Source organism: Natator depressus, chromosome 1 (assembly GCF_965152275.1).
Source record: "Natator depressus isolate rNatDep1 chromosome 1, rNatDep2.hap1, whole genome shotgun sequence".
Classification (NCBI taxonomy): domain Eukaryota; kingdom Metazoa; phylum Chordata; order Testudines; family Cheloniidae; genus Natator; species Natator depressus.
Genome location: NC_134234.1, coordinates 959,076 through 964,904, shown reverse-complemented (window position 1 = coordinate 964,904; position 5,829 = coordinate 959,076). Strand labels below are relative to the sequence as shown.

Here is a 5,829-nt window from a genome sequence, read left to right as displayed (position 1 = left end):
TGCCAACAAACTAGAGTTTTCAAGACCCTAAGTACCCCTTGGAATCATGGGTAAAGTTGCCACCCCCAACAAAATCTGAAAATGCTGCCTTGTAGCTGTGGTGAGAGGAGGGAGGTGGAAATGATCCATCAAGTGACAGGGGGAGGGGAATAGAGGAGCAAGCGACAGAGGCAGGGGGTCTTGGGGGGAAGAGGCAAAGCAGGATCGGGGCCTTGGCAGAAGAGGTGGGGCAAGAGGTGGATACATAGACCTATTCCCCAGTTTGTCACACTGACACAGCACAGTAAGGTCAGGAAACGATTTACTGTCTTTTCGACTGTCCGGCAAGTGATTCAGGGAAGAGGGCCCAGCACCATGTCACCAGCCAACTCTGCACGGAGATCCGTCTGAGAGCCAGAGCACGAGGAGACAGTTTTACGTTCCTTTAGGAGTAAGTAGCCGGAGCAATCTGTCCCGGATCTGTTTGGTCCTCACCCCGTAGATGATGGGGTGCAGCATGGGGGGCATTAGAAGGTACGCGTTGGCCATGAGAACATGGAAATATACCGCCACATTGTTACCAAACCGGTGCATGAGGGAGGAGAAGAGAGCTGGGATGTAAGAGGTTAAAATGACAAAGAGGTGGGAGCCGCAGGTCCCAAAAGTCTTGAGCCTGGCGTCCTTTGTGGGGAGACTGAAGATGGCCCTGAGAATCTGAATATACGACACAGCGATAAAAAACACATCCAGACCGGTCACCAAGAATGCCACAGAGAGGCTGTAGTAATTACTGATGTGGGTGTCGGCACAGGCCAGCTTCACCACAGCCATGTGCTCGCACTGTGTGTGGGGGATGATGTTGGTTCTGCAGTATGGCCACTGCCTTGTCAGAAAGGGATAGGGCAGTATGAGCATGCCACCACGCAGCACCACGGCCAGGCCAATCTTGCCCACCACAAAGTTTGTCAGGATGGTGGAATGTCTCAGGGGATGGCAGATGGCCACATAACGATCCAAAGCCATGGCCATGAGGATCCCAGAGTCCATCACCAAGAAGCAGTGAATGAAGTACATCTGGGTGAGGCAGGCACTGAAATCGATCTCCCTGGAATTAAACCAGAAGATGCTCAGCATTTTGGGCAGGGTGGATGTAGACAGGACCAGGTCGCTGACGGCCAGCATGCAGAGGAAATAGTACATGGGCTCATGGAGGCTCGGCTCCATCTTGACAATAAAGAGGATGGTGAAGTTCCCCAAGATGGCTATGGCGTAAATGATGCAGAAGGGGATGGAGATCCAGACATGGGCTGCCTCCAGGCCAGGAATGCCCAGCAGGATGAAGGTGGAGGGGTTGGTGAAGTCGGTTGTGTTGGAATCTGACATGGAGTAGGGGAGAAGGTGTCCAACTCTGAGGCAGACCGGTGTCTCCTGCACGTACCGTACGTTCCCCCAACTTCCTGTGTGTGCCCAGGCTCTTGGGTGATGGTCGCAGTACAAATGCCTGGGTGGAGAGACAATGTTAGTTTGAGACACTACATGTATTACTGGGGGCTGTTCTCATGGGGGAAGCAGATTGATCACTCTTGACACACTGAGGAATGACATTTTCATTATTCAGGGAAATGAATGATGAACAACTGGCCCTACTAATGCCAATTCCATGGCTGATGGTGCTCCATGCATCAATAATTCTACATGCCGTGTTGCGGGAACCCTTAATAGGCACCAGCAGGAAACACGAGAGTGGATACTGGTTATCCATCATTGTTCCTTAATGCAATGAGAGCCAGGCTACAGAGTCCATGCTGTAGAGAGTCCCCATTCAACCGGTTACTCAAAATCTGAGCGTGTAAAAAAACCCCAAACCTTTGCCAAGACATGTGCCAGGGAGAAACATCCCAACTAGGACACACCTCAGGGAAAAGACCTGGGCATCAATGAAAGCAGGACAACAAAACACCTGCTTGTTCGCAGTAGTGGCCAAATCAAAGACAATGTTCGGATGCCTAAGAAATGGGAGGGAGAATAACCTGCTCTGGATTTGTGCTCAGTTTTGGTCACCCAGTCTCTAAGAAGGATACAGCATTATAAAGGGGATTTCCGAGACAGGCTCTGAGAATGGGGAAGGCTCCCATATACGGACAAACTGAAAAGTCTGAGACTGTTTAGTTTAGACAAGAGACAAAGAAGGGGGCAGATGATAGAGGAGAGGAGAAGAATAGAACTGATTACATTCAACTGGAAAAAACAGAGAACAGTTCCCAACCAGTAATTCCAATAGATACTTAGCGCTTCAAAAGCGCTAATTCCCCAAAGCTGAGGAAAATTATCAAGAAAACTGATTGGGAGGAAAATATTAGACAGAAAAATGGGAATGAAACTCAGGAGTTCTTTAAGAAGAGTTTACTGAATAGCTAAAAAGTCACGATTCCACAATCTAGGAAGTGGAGAACTAGGAAGTGGAGAAGGCTGCAGTTATGTGGGGAAAAGCAACAGATACAAATGGGTAAAAAGGGAAAATAGGAAGCAGGCAACACAAATGGGAAGTTATGAAAACTGATAAGGAACGATAAAGACATCAGGGGAAACTCCATGCTTGGCGGGACTAAGGATAACAAAAAGGGGTTTATTAAGTATATTAAGAACAAAAGAAATCCTAGGAAAGGTTTAAGCCAATTCCTAGAGGGAGAAAGGAAACTTCTTAATGTTGCAGAAAACATAGATGTGTTGCAGAAATAGGTTTGTTCTGCACTGGGAAAGAGGCAGTAGGAGGCACTCCTATCACATGAGGTGATGGAATAGTCTCCAGCCCATTAGCGGCCAAGGAGGATGTTAAACAGCCTCCACAGTAGAACCGTAGAGTTACGAACACCAGAGTTACAAACTGACCGATCACCCGCACACCTCATTCGGGAGTAGCAGTACACGACCTGTCAGCAGCAGAGCCAAAACAAAAGGGCACATACAGGACAGTTCTGTGTTAAATGAAAAGTATTAAAAAAAAGGGGGGGGAAATTTAAAAAAAAAAGATTTGACAAGGTCAGGAAACACTGGAAAAGCTGGTCTGGGATTAGTTCAAAAAAAGTCGAGGAATATAATTAACGCCCGTCACCAACACGGTTTATGGAAATCAGGTCTTGTCAAATAAAACCGATTTCATCCTTCAAGGAGAGTGCAGGTTTGGCTGATCAAGGGAACTGCATGGATGCAATTAACTTCAATTTCTGTGAGACATGGGATTCAGTGAGGAAAACACTCATATGAAAAATGAACAGATTGCATTATCAATAGAGCACCTGTAAAGTGGATTAAAAACTGGCGTTGTCCATGGGGTGAACGGGGGTGTTTTTAGCAGGGTTCTAAGCCCGATGCTATTGAATATTTTCATCACTGATCTGGAAGGAAATAGAAAATCGCTGCAGAAAACCTTTGCAGACAACCCAAAGATTGGCAGAGTGGATCCACTGAGGAGGCCAGGGCAGGCACACCGGCTGATCTGGAAGATTTGATGAGCTGGGCCCACACAAACAACCTGTTTTAATACAAAAAGAAAAGGAGGACTTGTGGCACTGATGAAGTGGGCTGCAGCTCACGAAAGCTTATGCTCAGATAAATGTGTTAGTCTCTAAGGTGCCACAAGTCCTCCTGTTCTTTTTGTGGATGCAGACTAACACGGCTGCTACTCTGAAACCTGTTTTAATACTGTCACATGAAAAGTTATTCCCTCAGAATAGGCAATGCAGGCCCGACCCACAGACTAGGGGACGCAGGGACGCAGGGACGCAGGGACTATGGACGCAGGGACCCTGTAACGGGGCTGCTTCTGGCAGGACCCAGCTGAGAGTGCCCATTCAGGACAAATTGCTCAAAGCAGGGCAGTTACAGCCCCAGGCTGGGGTTTCTGTGCACACCAAGGCAAACCCAACCAGCCAGACAGAGAAGACTTTGGTTTTACCCCACTGGCTAACCACAAGTCACACAAGCAACTTCCTTAGACACTCCAATTTCCCAGTATCCCCACCAGTGCCCCTCATTATGGGGACAGATGGTTATGAAAACCAGTACCCCAGTAAAAGGAAAAAGGTTCTCACGATCCCAAAGGACCAAGCCCTAGACCCAGGTCAATATACAAATCAGATCTTACCCCCAAATCACGCTGTTCCCAATCCTTTCGAACCTAAAATCTAAAGGTTTATTCATAAAAGGGAAAAGACAGAGATGAGAGCTAGAATGGGTTACATGGAATCAATGACATACAGGAATGGCCAAGTTCTTGGTTCAGGCTTGCAGCAGTGATGGATTAAACAGCAGGTTCAAATCCAGTCTCTGGAGAACATCCACAGCTGCGATGGGTCATTCAGTCCTCTGTTTAGAGCTTCCATTTGAGGCCAAGTCCCTCCAGAGATTAGAACCAGGACTGAAGACAAGATGGAGGAGCTGCAGCAGCTTTGTATAGTTTCTTGCCGTGTGGTCTCTTTCTTTGTCCCAAAGACAAGCTGTCCATCCCATGGCCTGGAAACACCTCAGAGTTCTGTCCGTAGGCAGGTCCCTGCACACCTAACTGAGTCCCCAGGCATGTCTGCCTTCCCTCAATGGGTCAGTTTTGTCACTGACGGTCCTTAATGGGCCTGTCATAAATATAAAGGGAAGGGTAAACCCCTTTAAAATCCCTCCTGGCCAGAGGAAAAATCCTCTCACCTGTAAAGGGTTAAGAAGCTAAAGGTAACCTCACTGGCACCTGACCAAAATAACCAATGAGGAGACAAGATACTTTCAAAAGTTGGGAGGAGGGAGAGAAACAAAGGGTCTGTGTCTGTCTGTATGCTGCTTTTGCCAGGGACAGAACAGGAATGGAGTCTTAGAACTTTTAGTAAGTAATCTAGCTGGGTACGTGTTAGATTATGATTTCTTTAAATGGCTGAGAAAAGAACTGTGCTGAATAGAATGACTATCCCTGTCTGTGTTTCTTTTTTGTAACTTAAGGTTTTGCTTAGAGGGATTCTCTATGTTTTGAATCTAATTACCCTGTAAGGTACCTACCATCCTGATTTTACAGAGGTGATTCCTTTACTTCTATTAAAAGTCTTCTTGTAAGAAAACTGAATGCTTTTTCATTGTTCTAAGATCCAAGGGTTTGGGTCTGTGGTCACCTATGCAAATTGGTGAGGATTTTTACCAAACCTTTCCCAGGAAGTGGGGTGCAAGGGTTGGGAGGATTTTTGGGGGGAAAGACGTGTCCAAACTATGTTTTCCCAATAAACCCAGTTAAAGTTTGGTGATGGCAGTGGAAATCCAGGGTCAAAGGATAAAATTAATTTGTACCTTGGGGAAGTTTTAACCTAAGCTGGTAAAAGTAAGCTTAGGAGGTTTTCATGCAGGTCCCCACATCTGTACCCTAGAGTTCAGAGTGGGGGAGGAACCTTGACAGGGCCACCCAGCAGGCTGGGCAGAGCTGACACCAACTTGTCTGGGGTGTCCTCCGGAAGCATAGCACAAGTTTGAACTACAGACAGTATAGAGCCAATATTCATAACTTCAACTACAAAAATGTTACATGCAAACAGACAGCATCATCCTAACCAGCAAACCATCACCTTGTCTTAGACACCTCATTTGACCCCCTTTATACAAGATTTAGTGCCACTATAGGACTTTGGTTGCAACAATGATCTGTACAGTCCCAGTTCAAGTCAATAACATCACACCCCCAATGCAACATTGATGCAGGAAGGGATGACACAAACATCGCTGACTGCGTCCCAAGAGCTCCCCTCCTTGGTTCAGTCTTACAACAGCTAGTATCCGTGTGTAACAGAAACGGTTTATCAAAGTCATGGTCAATAACATGAT

General features: G+C 46.7%; 1 pseudogene; it reads right to left on the bottom strand.

Annotated features, from left to right (window-relative positions):
- Window positions 1-332: 332 nt before the first annotated feature.
- LOC141993910 (olfactory receptor 52K1-like) lies at window positions 333-1,377 on the bottom strand (annotated as a pseudogene).
- Window positions 1,378-5,829: the final 4,452 nt, after the last annotated feature.